We start from the raw sequence: 12,503 nt of genomic DNA on the forward strand, positions 1-12,503 counted from the left end.
AGTAAGTACTTTTAAAATGCTGCTTGTTGTTGCAATAATGGTTCAAAAACATTTAATACTGAAGTTGCATTAAGCTACACCCAGTCTATTGATATCACACAGTCTTTGCATAAAGAAGAGAGTCAAGCATGAGGTCCTGATGGTGACAGATGGCCCTGACAATCTTTGTGATAATGTTTAACTAGTTAATGTAACTTGTACCAGTAGCTATCATGTAATAAACTACATATTGTTATGTTAAGTAAGTGCTTCCTCTCATTAAGACTCAGAAGAGGATGCTAAAGTAAAAAGAAAGACTGGTAAGTGTTTTAGTCCTCAACTACTGCTAATTAGATAAGCCCTTGATCTCAGCATAAGAGGGAAGATGGACCACTTAACACCTCTGGGCGTGGTGACTATCATAAGGAGTCACTTGTCAGAAACCCTTGCTAGCCGGGTTGGTTGAGAGGGCTCTGAACATTGGGATAGCCAAACTCAGAGACATGTTTGATGGTGGAGGAGCAGGCTGGAAGATGCCTTTGCAGTTAGCTCATAGGGCATAGGTCAGCATTCAGTACATGGTCCAACCCATCCCAAGTCTGATGCCTGTGATCCCTGAGAATACACGGGGAGTCCAGCTGGCTCAAGTGAGATAGGAGCTTCTAGATGAACTGACTCCCATCTGCCCAGCATTTGAGATTGGCCCAAGAAACAAAATTCTCCCTCATGATCCTGTGCCCTACAATTTAAGACACCTTGAGGAAATTTCCTTCATGTCCTTCAAAAAAGAATGAAGGTGTTTACTGTATGGGCTGCTGCTGCACACCATCCACTTACTCATCTTCTTCCATCACTTGGATACCCCTTTGAGTAATGTTCTGCCCTCCCACGGCTATGTTCCAAAGTGGAGGAATTGCTTTAAGGAAGGCCACCCTCTTTCCATTTGCTGGAGACTGTTGAATGCAATAAATATTGTTTCCATACAGAGTAGGGGCAGGCAAATCAGAACTCCTCTATATTGCCCTGCTCCTTGGCCTGGTAAAATGGCCATTAACAAGGCGAGGCCATGGGCTATGGTGGGGTCGCAGCAGCAGACTTTCCTCTTTTGTGGTTAATCTGTACTCCAGTCTCCACAGACAGGGAGCAACGACCTGGCACAGGCCTTCTGCAAGTGGGCACCACAGGGGCTGGGGTGAATTGTCTCACAGGCAATGCATTTTGATTTAATTTTGATAAGTTTCCATTGCAAGTTTCTATTAATCTTTTGTTTTTTTTGTTACATTGCCCCATTAGGTCTGTCTAAACTTTATTGGTAAGGAGTAGAACGGCGAATTAGTGCCAGCGCTCGATTCCAGCCATAGTATATGTCACAACATAGGAAATGATGATCACTGGTCAGGATTGCTGCATAAACGCCACGAGATAACAACAGTGAGGAAGCTCCATTCACCCCGAGAGAAAGACATTTCAGCAGAAAAGTGGGTTCATTGTTTTAAGAACATTACTGCTTTAAGGAGACTCAAGATAGTCTGTTGGTCAGCTTCACAAAGTCCTCAAATGGACAATCAGTACTCATGGAACAATGGCAAGGCAAAAAGCAACATGGCAGAAGGAAACCTTACTGCCAGACCTGGTAAGAGACACAAGAGAAACAATATGGACTGGGAAACGAGGATGAAGTAGTCATGCTGGGCAGCAAAATAATACTTACTTAAACAGTTCAGAGCTCCAGGAATAAAATGATAAATTGCTATATGGAAGGGGGTAACCTTTAAAATAATGGTGCAAAAGACAGGGCTAGGAAGGGCAGAAGTGAAAAGCAGTATTTAAACTTTAAAATGAACCTAACTACATTGCGCACAGGCTTCATGAGGCTTAGCTACAGTAAACAGATCAACTAGTACTTCAATTATTATTGAGGCTACAATACTGGACTACATCTAAAATAAAAGGTATTGAAAGAATTTGAACAGAGTCTAATGGAAGAATATTGTTTAAAAAGTAGTAAAGACTGTGATAATAAAAGAACATACACAATTTAAACCAGAATTTTGGCAGGAACATTAATTAAAGTCATGGCCTTGGGATGAGAACTGCCTGTTGGACCATGAAAGGTGGGGAAACACCACTTTGCTCTGGAAGCAGTGTGAATTCGCCATCTTGGCTCCAGACGGCAGTAAAGTATCCAGAAAGCAGTAAAGCATCCAGGAGGCAGTAAAGCATCCAGGAGGCAGGAAACCACCATTTTGATCATTAAAAAAGACAGAGGAAGCCCAACAAATGGCACAGAGATACAGTATTTAAAAAAAGTAAAACATATGGTATTGGACTCTGGTAGCCAACCACTGGGAGCTTAAATAAAACAAAGAACAGCAGATGCTGAAGATGAGAAACAGAAACTGTTCATATTATGGTCTCCTTTACATTGGGGAGATGAAACCCAGGCTGGGTAACTGCTTTGCACAACACCTATGACCTGTCTGTAAAAATGACACTGAACTTCCAGTTGCCCGCCACTTCAACACATCAATGTGTTCCCACATCAACACTTGTGTTGCAGGCTTGCTGCGGTGTTCCAGTGAGCCTCAATGCAAGCTCAAAGAACAGCATCTCATTTATGTCTGGGGACCCTATTGCCTCTAGGAATCAACATTTAGTTCAATAATTTTGGAGAGTGTCCTTTCTTCCATGTTTCATACCTAGCCCCACACCCTGGTCTTCTCATCACATGGGTTGCTTTTATTACAGCTAATCCATTCTCACTGACTGTTAATCCTATTAACACATGGTATGGGTTTCTTTCAGCACAGCCTACCCATTCCCTACTATCCTCAGCTCTCATTCTCATTTATTCTCTTCTGGCCTACTATCAGTAATTCCCTTGTTTGTCTCCTTCTATTATCTCTCTCTCTCTCTCTCTGGGCTCCGTCGGCATCTTTCAATTCACTTCTTCTACACCTCTCAACTTCATCTTTAGCAGAAATACCACTTTTTCTCAGGCTACTAATAGTTCTGAAGAAGGGTTACTGGACTCAAAAGGTTAACTCTACTTTCTCACTACAGATGCTGACAGACCCGCTGAGTTTCTCCAGCAATTTCAGTTTTTGGTTTTGAATCCACTGATAGCTGATGGTTTTGTGGTAGAATTGTCACCTATCCCCCTTTTCATGCTAATCCTCAGGACTTGTCAACTTTTCAGTGATAGAGGATAGACCAGTCAAGTACCCTCACTAGAGATATTTGTTTTATTTAATAAGCTACAGTATATTTGATGACAACAATAACTGAGCAATAGAGCTTCATAGGCATAAGCAATGTCTAGCTATAACAAAAGAATGCTACATATGTAACGCTATTGGTCACTTCCAGAAAATGTATAGAAGTAGGACATTGTATTAGAGCATCAAAAAAGGAAAGACGTATTCATACAAGGAGGTTAATATGGAAGAACCTCTTCTTTATGAAAAGGTACCCAAATTAGACAATATATTGTTGCTAGAAAAGATATTGGAGGCATTCCTAGGGGAAATTGGTGATTCATCCAATTTGAATTTGACATATTGACAGTATTTAAATGAGCACGGTGTTAAGCTCGATAGAATGTCACTGTCGTTTCAGGTGAGCCACCATGGCTAAAGAAGTAGAGGTTTCAGCCCACAAAGATGAGATGGCATGCTTCAGCTAAAATATCTCCTAGGAGTTTATGTATGCTACAAGTAACATGACAACATAATGACAATAAGAAAATTGAAAATGTGTACGCAATTGACAGTCGGCACTTTTAACTTTGAGTCCTCAGGCAAATCCCAACTTTAAGCTTGCAGAAGGATTTCAAATAGTTCAAGAAAACAATTGGGCTAGAAACAAACAAATGTCTTCAACTGGTCAAGGTACAACTGATGAAGATTTCGGTAGGGTTCCGAGACTGATGGCAGAACACAAAATGAAGAAATAATCTACTGAAATGACCAATTTTGGCTTAAGAAAATTGTTTTATACTGTCATTGTAAAGAAAATAGCAGCTTTTACAAAACCTGTAGAAATGTTTTGCATTTCTTGATTTCTAAAGAAAACTCAGAAGACAAAAATCAGCAATGCTTGCTAGAATAAAGAAATGTTGAGAGAAAGAATGATCAGCATGACCTATTTAATTTCATTGACAAATCTTTAATTGGAAATGTCCAGAGAGCAAAGCAGCACACTGTTCATAAATGCAGTAAATTTGACTTTGACATCAGATTACGAAAAATGATGAAGAGCAAAAATTTGATCCTTTGTTATTCAAACAAGAACTGTCAATACAAGTGATATTTGCAATGCTATGTAAACAGCATTTTACCAATATTACGATTACAAATGTGAAATCTTCTAATTCACTTGGAAGACACCTGCAGAAGGTACGTGAAGACATCTAACCTATTCAACAAGTTGAAGTAAAGAGCTTGCATAATTTAACACAAATGCATCAGCAAATTTGGAACAAAGATTCATTTGCATAAGACTGAGATAGAGCTGCCTACAGTTCCATGGGACCAAAACCAATGTTACTGTTTCAGGACTTCATTGAGAAGAAGATTTTGCCTTGTCTGAAATTCTAGGATACTGTGAGAAAGCACACAACTATTTCCACAGAACAGCCATGCAGTAAGCTCCATTCAGTCTCATGGTGTCATACAGTCTCTACTTATCGAAGTTATAGACCAGCACTCCCAAAGGAGACTAATATGGCATCCCTGACTCCTCATAGTCTTTTTCATTATTGAAAACTAGTCAGTACACCTTGTACCTATGCAATTAACTATACCTTGTTGTGTAAGGTAAGTGCCTCTGCTCATTAATATGCAAAAATGATTATTTATGTATTACCTCTGCAAATTAGTTAGGGCCTTAAATTCAGCATTGAAACAAAGTTTCGTGGCAGCCTTCTATCCCAACTATAAGTTGGCAGTGGTTTAGACCACAATTTCTAACACTTATGAATTGCCTTGTCTTCATCATTCACAACCTATGAACGCATTAAAGAATTCATGCATTTAATGTCTAGTCATTGTTGTTTTGTGCAGAGCAATTTCCCACAATCAGTAACAATGAAATAATCATTGTTTCTTATGATCTTAGTTGAGGAATTAACATTGGTCAGTGCACTAAAGATCTTAAGGTATATGCTTGTTGGTTCATACGGGGTAGTGTTTACAGATTATGGGGTGAGGATTGAGTAGAGCTAATGGGAGATGAAAGAATTAGAATATCACAGAATCATGAAGGAGGTTTTTCAGCCCATTGAGCCTGTACTGAATGGGACAAAGTAAATAAAAGTGTTCTTGAAGTGGGGCAGTACAATTCAGTTCATTGCCCTGAATTTATTGGGCCTCAGAAAGAACATAATCCAAATGATCTGAAAGACCCTTTTTCAACTATTGCTTGAATTCCCCCTGTGTGCCTCTCAGGTGATGGTGAGAGATATTCAATAGGGTCATATTTGCCTATAGTCCAGAATCTTGTTCTGTCCAATTTTCCATGTAATGGAACTGAACCAGCAATCAGAAGGAAGAACTCGAATTCCACCTTCGATACACTTATTTACTTGTGGAATGTTGCGGGGAAATAGTATGAAACATTCATAAAGAAATGAATTGGCTCAGCATTGAGAAAGAGGAACCTGTCTGTCAATCATAGAGCACACGTGGACGGTAGGATTCCAACATGTGACTGGCTGGCCAACAAATGCAACCTGCAGAGCATCACCCACTAACCAGGAGCAGGTTTCGTTCAGTGACCATTACAATTTCTAGCAAATTTAAAAATGTGAGAGAGCTACATTGCTACATTTAATTAGGCCAGACCGTAAGGAAATCACAGACAAGCTAATTTTCAATTGCTTATGACAGAAAAACAAAGAGCTGCTCGCCTGCTATTTGCAATGGGTGGGAGTGAATCTCTGCAATTAAGGAGGTCTTAAAGAGACCTGACTATTTTTAATGAATTATTTTCTTTCAATGATAGTCTACTGTTATGGGTGTCACGGTGGCACAGTGGTTAGCACTGCTGTCTCACAGCGCCTGAGACCAGGGTTCAATTCCCGACTCAGGCGACTGACTGTGGGGTTTGCACGTTCTCTGCGTGGGTTTCCTCCGGGTGCTCCAGTTTCCTCCCACAGTCCAAAGATGTGTGGGTCAGGTGAATTGGCCATGCTAAATTGCCCGTAGTGTTAGGTAAGGGGTAAATGTAGGGGTATGGGTGGGTTGCGCTTCAGCGGGTCGGTGTGGACTTGTTGGGCCGAAGGGCCTGTTTCCACACTGTAAATAATCTAATCTAATCTAATGTTTCCTTTCCTCATTTTGTTGGGCTATGATTTATTATGTTTGTCATATTGATATAGAGGCAAAACTGGGTGGTTATAGTCTATTGGTTGGTTCAACTGGGATATTTAGAAGAACAGCTGAGTGGATATGAATAAAGGGGTCTCACAGTCCAGGTATCCCTCCCAATGTAAGGCACAAAAAGTAACGTTGCACAGTCCAATGTTGGCAGGCACGACAGCTCACAATAAATGATAAGATCAAAAATTAGCAAAGGCAGCTATTTTATTGTGAAGGGGACAAAAAGCAGCAAACTGCAGGACAGTTAGCTAACCATCTGCATAGAGAAGATGCTAGAAATCATGGTTTAGGGGCTAACATCCTCAACAATCACCTTTAGCTGTTCCATCAATGACTTTTCTTCCATCATAATACCATAAGGTCATAAGACATAGGAGCAGAAATTAGGCCATTCAGCCCATTGAGTCTGTTCCACCATTCAATCAGAGCTGAGAAGTTTCTCAACCATGATTGAATAGTGGAGCAGACTCAAAAACAAGGCACAAGTCAGGAGTATGATGGCATGTTTTCCACTTGCCTGAATGAATGCAGCTCCAACAACACTCAAGAAGCTTGACACCATCCAAGATAAAGCAGCATGCTCATTTGACACCCACAAGCAAACTAATCCCTCCACCACCAATGCTCAGTTGCAGCAGTGCGTACTTTCTACAAAATTCACTGCAGAAATTCAGCAAAGATCCTCAGACAGCATCTTCCAAACTCAGAACCACTTACATCTGGAAGGACAAGGGAAGCAGATATATGGGAACACCACTATCTGCAAATTTTGCTCCAAGCCATTCACAATCTTGATTTGGAAATATATTGCTGTATGTCCAGTGTCTCTGGGTCAAAGTCCGAGAATGTCTCTATCTGTTGGCATTGTGGATCTACCTCCAGCACATAGACTGCAACAATTTAAGACGATAGCTCACCACCACCTTCTCAGGGCAACTGGTGATGGGTAATAAATGCCTGCCAGCTAGTGACACCCACGTCCCATGAGAAAATGAGAAAATGTTGACATAGACAGGAGACTGACTAGCTAAGAGGAAACAGAGAGTAGGCAAAAATGGGACATTTTCTGGTTGGCAAGATGTAACAAGTGGTGAGCCACAGGGATCAGAGCTGAAGCCTCAACTGGTTCCAATTTATATTAATGAATGAAGGAAATAAAGGCGTGGTTGCTATGTTTGCTAATGCCACAAAAATAAATAGGAAAGTAAGTTCTGAAGAGGACATGTGATTGTAAAGAGGTAAACATAAATAGATGGCTTGAAAGCTGAGAAGCCTTCTTCATCATCCTGTTAATCTGTAACTCCACTTTCAAACAACGATACACCTGCACCCCTAGGTCTCTTTATTTGGCAACACTCACCAGAACCCTATCATTAACTGTATGGGTCCTGCACTGATTTGTGTTTCCAAAATGCAACACCTCACATTTATCTAAATTAAATTCCACCTGCCACTCTTTGGCCCATCGACCCATCTGATCAAGGTTTCATTGTCCTCTGAGATAATCTTCTTCACTGTCTACTATTTTGGTGTCATCTGCAAACGTACTAACCATTCCCCCTACATTCATATCCAAATAATTTATGCAAATGATAAAAAGCAGGGGACCCAGCACCAATTCTTGCGGTACACTACTGGCCACAGGGCTCCAGTCCAGAAAACAAGCCTCCTCCACCACCACTCTCTGTCTCCAATCTTCAAACCCATTTTGTATCCAATTGGCTAACTTCATGTGGAATCCATGTGATCTAACCTTGGTAATTGGTCTACCGTGCAGAACTTTGATTAATGCCTTGCTGAAGTCCATATTGACAATGTCTACTGCTTTGCCTTCATTGATCTTCTTTGTCACTTCATCAAAAAATCTAATCAAGTTAGTGAGACATGATTTCCCCCACACAAAGCCACAAGGATAGGAAGGACAAAGCAAAACTGATTCAGTAATGGATAATATTCACTGCACTGGCAGGCAGCAGATGACACCTTTCATTATTGGGCAGTGGAATGTGCCTGAGGATGTCTCTGTATTTACCTCGGAATTTGTTATGTGTGTCCTAACTCTCTCCAAAGAAGATTGTGTCATAGTCACCTGTACAACAAAGGCAGGTGCGGCCTTTACTCTTGTCTGATGCTGCTAATTGTGATTCCAGCATTTGATAAGCTTCAAAGAGGCCACCCCAGTGATGTGGAGACTCCTGACACCCCTGTTCCCCACTGAGGTTCAGGTCGGAGAATTGCTCCAGTGTTTGGATATCGGCTCTCATTTGTAGATACTGAAAGTTGCATTTAATTTAATTCAGCCAATTCCGTACTCTACTTTGAGAAAGGAATTTTGGTTAATTTTGTCATATCCATTATTTTACACTGAATATTCTGTAATATGAAATAGAGTAGCAGCCCCACTTCAATAACAATGTGCAAATCTTGGTAATCTTCCCTAAGCAGCTGTGTTGGCGTACCCATGCATATTAATTATAGCTGGCTTACGTCTATCGTCTTAAGTACAATTAGACAATGCCAACATGCAATCCTCACATCTCATATCAGTTTCTAAATAATCACACAGGTTTCTTGCTGTGTTCCTCTTCCACTGAGGCTGAGGCTTTATTGTCCTGAAATAAAAACCAAAAGAACTGCGGATACTGTAAATCAGAAACAAAAACAGAAATTGCTGGAAATGTTCAGCAGGTCTGACAGCATCTGAGAAGGGAATTCAATGTTAATGTTTTGGGTCCGGTGACCTTTCTTCAGAATATTATTGCCCTTGGTTGACAGAGTTCAGGATTGATTGTGGTTTCCATTTGGATGTTCAGTATGACCAATAAGGAATGTGTGTGTTCTTGTGAAGATTAGAATTAAGGCTACAGGATGAAATAGGCCATGAGGACTTGTCATTTGGCTTACCCAAGAAAGCTGACTAAAAAGGGGCTGGTGTCTGTAACCCAACAATAGGTTAGTCCCTTTGCAGGTGATAAAATTAATATTAACAGGTCCTGTGCATTTTATTACTTGATCCTGGAATGTGTGACCAACATAGGGCCACAGAACAACAAGCAAAATACAGTAAATATGTGGGTTCTTTATTATAATTTGATCTGGAACATATATCTGGTACACAGCTGCTACTATGTCAGTTGAAATCACAACTCATGGGTCTTTGGGAGGTGTGTCATCATTTCCTTGCGTAACTCTCCAGTTACAGCACAGTCTCTGAAAGCAATCTGATGACATGGTGCAACACAATTAGATTTCTCAGACACCTCAAAAGCTAGTGTGGACAAGTTGGCAAGCATTTTTGTTCTGTGACATGAATCCGGTATTCTGACTGAAATGAATCCAGAATGTTATTCACAATTCATATCAGTCAGCTCTACTTCCAACTCTCAAGCTGCCTTAGCAAAGCACTCAACCTTAATACTGGAGATGCAGTCAATTGTTGTACAAGTCCTAATGAAAGGTCTAAATGTGAACCATTAATTTCTCTCCTCTCTCCTGTTGACCTGATTTCCAGCATTGTTTTTCATTGTGTATAAAAGGTGGTGACCAGGAATTTCAGAGTGCTGTGTTGTCCCTTGGGGAAAGTAAGGCATTTTAAACATAAATAGGTTGATTTTGATACAGAACCATTATTTCACTGTTAATTGTTCCTTAATGGCATAAAACCAAGCAAAGATGAAGTAAGAGTCATTTAAATAGTGGTTGCACTTTGGGTGACATTTAGAGAAACAAGGATTCTTACATTGTACATGTCCGTTTTCCACGGGAGTACTAGAAGACCAGAACTGAGGTATCCCATCTTTTCTTGATTTCAGTGTCTAACTGCGATAGGCATAGAAAGTGACCCCTCACCCTTATGAGAATTTCCAATCATGAGAAGAAAGATGCAGAGATCCAGATCAAGTGCTGGGTCCTCCTGCCTGATGTACAATCTGAAATTTCAGATTCTCTTCTTTTACAAATCCTTATTTTGTCTGGCAAGACACCTTTCAGCAAAGATAATTGCTGACTGACCCTGATATTTGGATAGCTAGACACACAGACCTTTGTCTTATGTGCTCGGAAAGCGAAAAATATATGACTCACAGATTATGACAAGAAATCACGCTTTGGCAGTTCTCATCCTCTTACCTCAGTCAAAGCTGTGAGCTTTCTTTCGCATAAAGAAGCTGGGAGTGAAAAAGGACTGAGCTTTGACGGCAAAAAGGATCAGCTTAACTCAAGCCTTGAGCAAAATAAAAGTACTGAAAAATCAATAGAGGAGCCAAGGCAATGAAAGTCCAAATTACTTTCAGACAAGAATTGTAAGTAGAAATGTGACAATAAATAGGATGAGCGGAAGGTGAAAACTTCAGTCAGATGAACCAAAGTGAAAGTTTCAGAAACAGGATTAAGTAAAAGTACAGCAGGAGAACAGTAATAAACTTATGACCAATGGATAAACACAGTCTGCTGAGGACAGCAATAGTTCAAAATGAAAAAAGTATCTAATTTGGATTTGGATGCCTAGTTCTCTTAAAACTGCAGGTTATGCAGCTAACCTATTGGCATATTTCTGCTGTCTCTGTTCCACAACCTGTGCAAGGTATCAGCTTCAGAGCTATCACAAAGATTTACAACCCAATGGTTGGTGCGATGATAGAGAAATTACCATTAGTCCTTTGGTAAAGGTTTGATTAAGTTAATGTTGCCTAATGGCAATCTTTAAACATAGCAATAAATTACCATTATACCATCAGGACCAGGAAGACAAATATCTTGTACAGAATTGTCAAGGGTGAATTATGGATGAACGTTGGCTCTTCATTTATTTGGCTGCATGGCCTCTATTGCTCTCTCAAGCAATTAGTGACTCCCACATTAATTTAGAACATATAGCAAAATTATTTTCATTGGTATATGAGCACAATATGAATCAAGTTCTCATCCCTTAATAAACTTGAGTTAATAAGTTAAATCTGTCATGGCAACCACATCTGTGTTGGAGGCCAGCTACATGTCACAGAGGGGATTGGTTGCCTGGATACTTTGCTCCAGACGGTAATCGCATCTCATTAGATTAGTCTCATCTGATTTAGTCAGTGATTAGGGACAAGAAATGGTGTAAATGCAACTTGGGCAATTAACGGGACCAAGAAGGTAGGACTGGAGGAAACTCACTCCTTGCAATCATCTAAGAAGTTCAATGTTAGTGCTGCCTCCACGGATAATAGAGAGCGCTGTTATTATCTCTCTATTACAGAGAGATAGTACCATGTTACACGGAAACATTCAAGTGGGGAAATCAAAAGAAATGCAGTGGAATTTGGGGACAGTATAGTCGGGGGGAGATAGTTTTCTGCAGGCCAGAGTGCATGAGATGGAGATGTCTGTGTTGTATGTCCCATTCCAAAGATTGAATCTCTGCATAGGTTGGACAGGAACTCAGTGGAAGGTTGATGATCCAGTTTTACACTCTATGAAGGTACCAGCACCTTAGGTAAGATTAGTAACAAGGTTCTGCACGAACAGAATGAGGACCTGGACATGAAACAAAAAACACAAAACCTCAAAGGGAATTATGTCTGGATTATTATCTCATTCAGATGCAAATTAGCATCGGTTAAAGAATATTAGAGAGGTGAATTATGGCATGTATGAGAAGTGAGTTCTGATCTTGTAGCATTGACACCAGTATTTGGGAAAGTCCGGTCTGTACCATTGTGACAGACTTCATCTAAATTGTGCTGGGGCCAGCATTCCAGTGAGCTTTTATTTTCTGTAGTGGAGAGAGTTTTAAATTATATGGAGGAATGAAGGGACCATGTAGAGGTAGATCAAGTAATGACAAAACAAATGGTCAAGGTATCTACAAAGTTAAGACCAGAAGACCATAAGACATAGGAATGGAAGTAAGGCCATTCGGCCCATCGAGTCCACTCCGTCATTCAATCATGGCTGATGGGCATTTCAACTCCACTTACCCACATTCTCCCCGTAGCCCTTAATTCCTCGAGACATCAAGAATCTATCAATCTCTGCCTTGAAGACATTTAGCGTCCCGGCCTTCACTGCACTCTGCGGCAATGAATTCCACAGGCCCACCACCCTCTGGCTGAAGAAATGTCTCCGCATTTCTGTTCTGAATTGACCCCCTCTAATTTTAAG

The sequence above is a fragment of the Hemiscyllium ocellatum genome, chromosome 32, assembly GCF_020745735.1.
Source record: "Hemiscyllium ocellatum isolate sHemOce1 chromosome 32, sHemOce1.pat.X.cur, whole genome shotgun sequence".
In the NCBI taxonomy this organism is placed as follows: Eukaryota; Metazoa; Chordata; class Chondrichthyes; order Orectolobiformes; family Hemiscylliidae; genus Hemiscyllium; species Hemiscyllium ocellatum.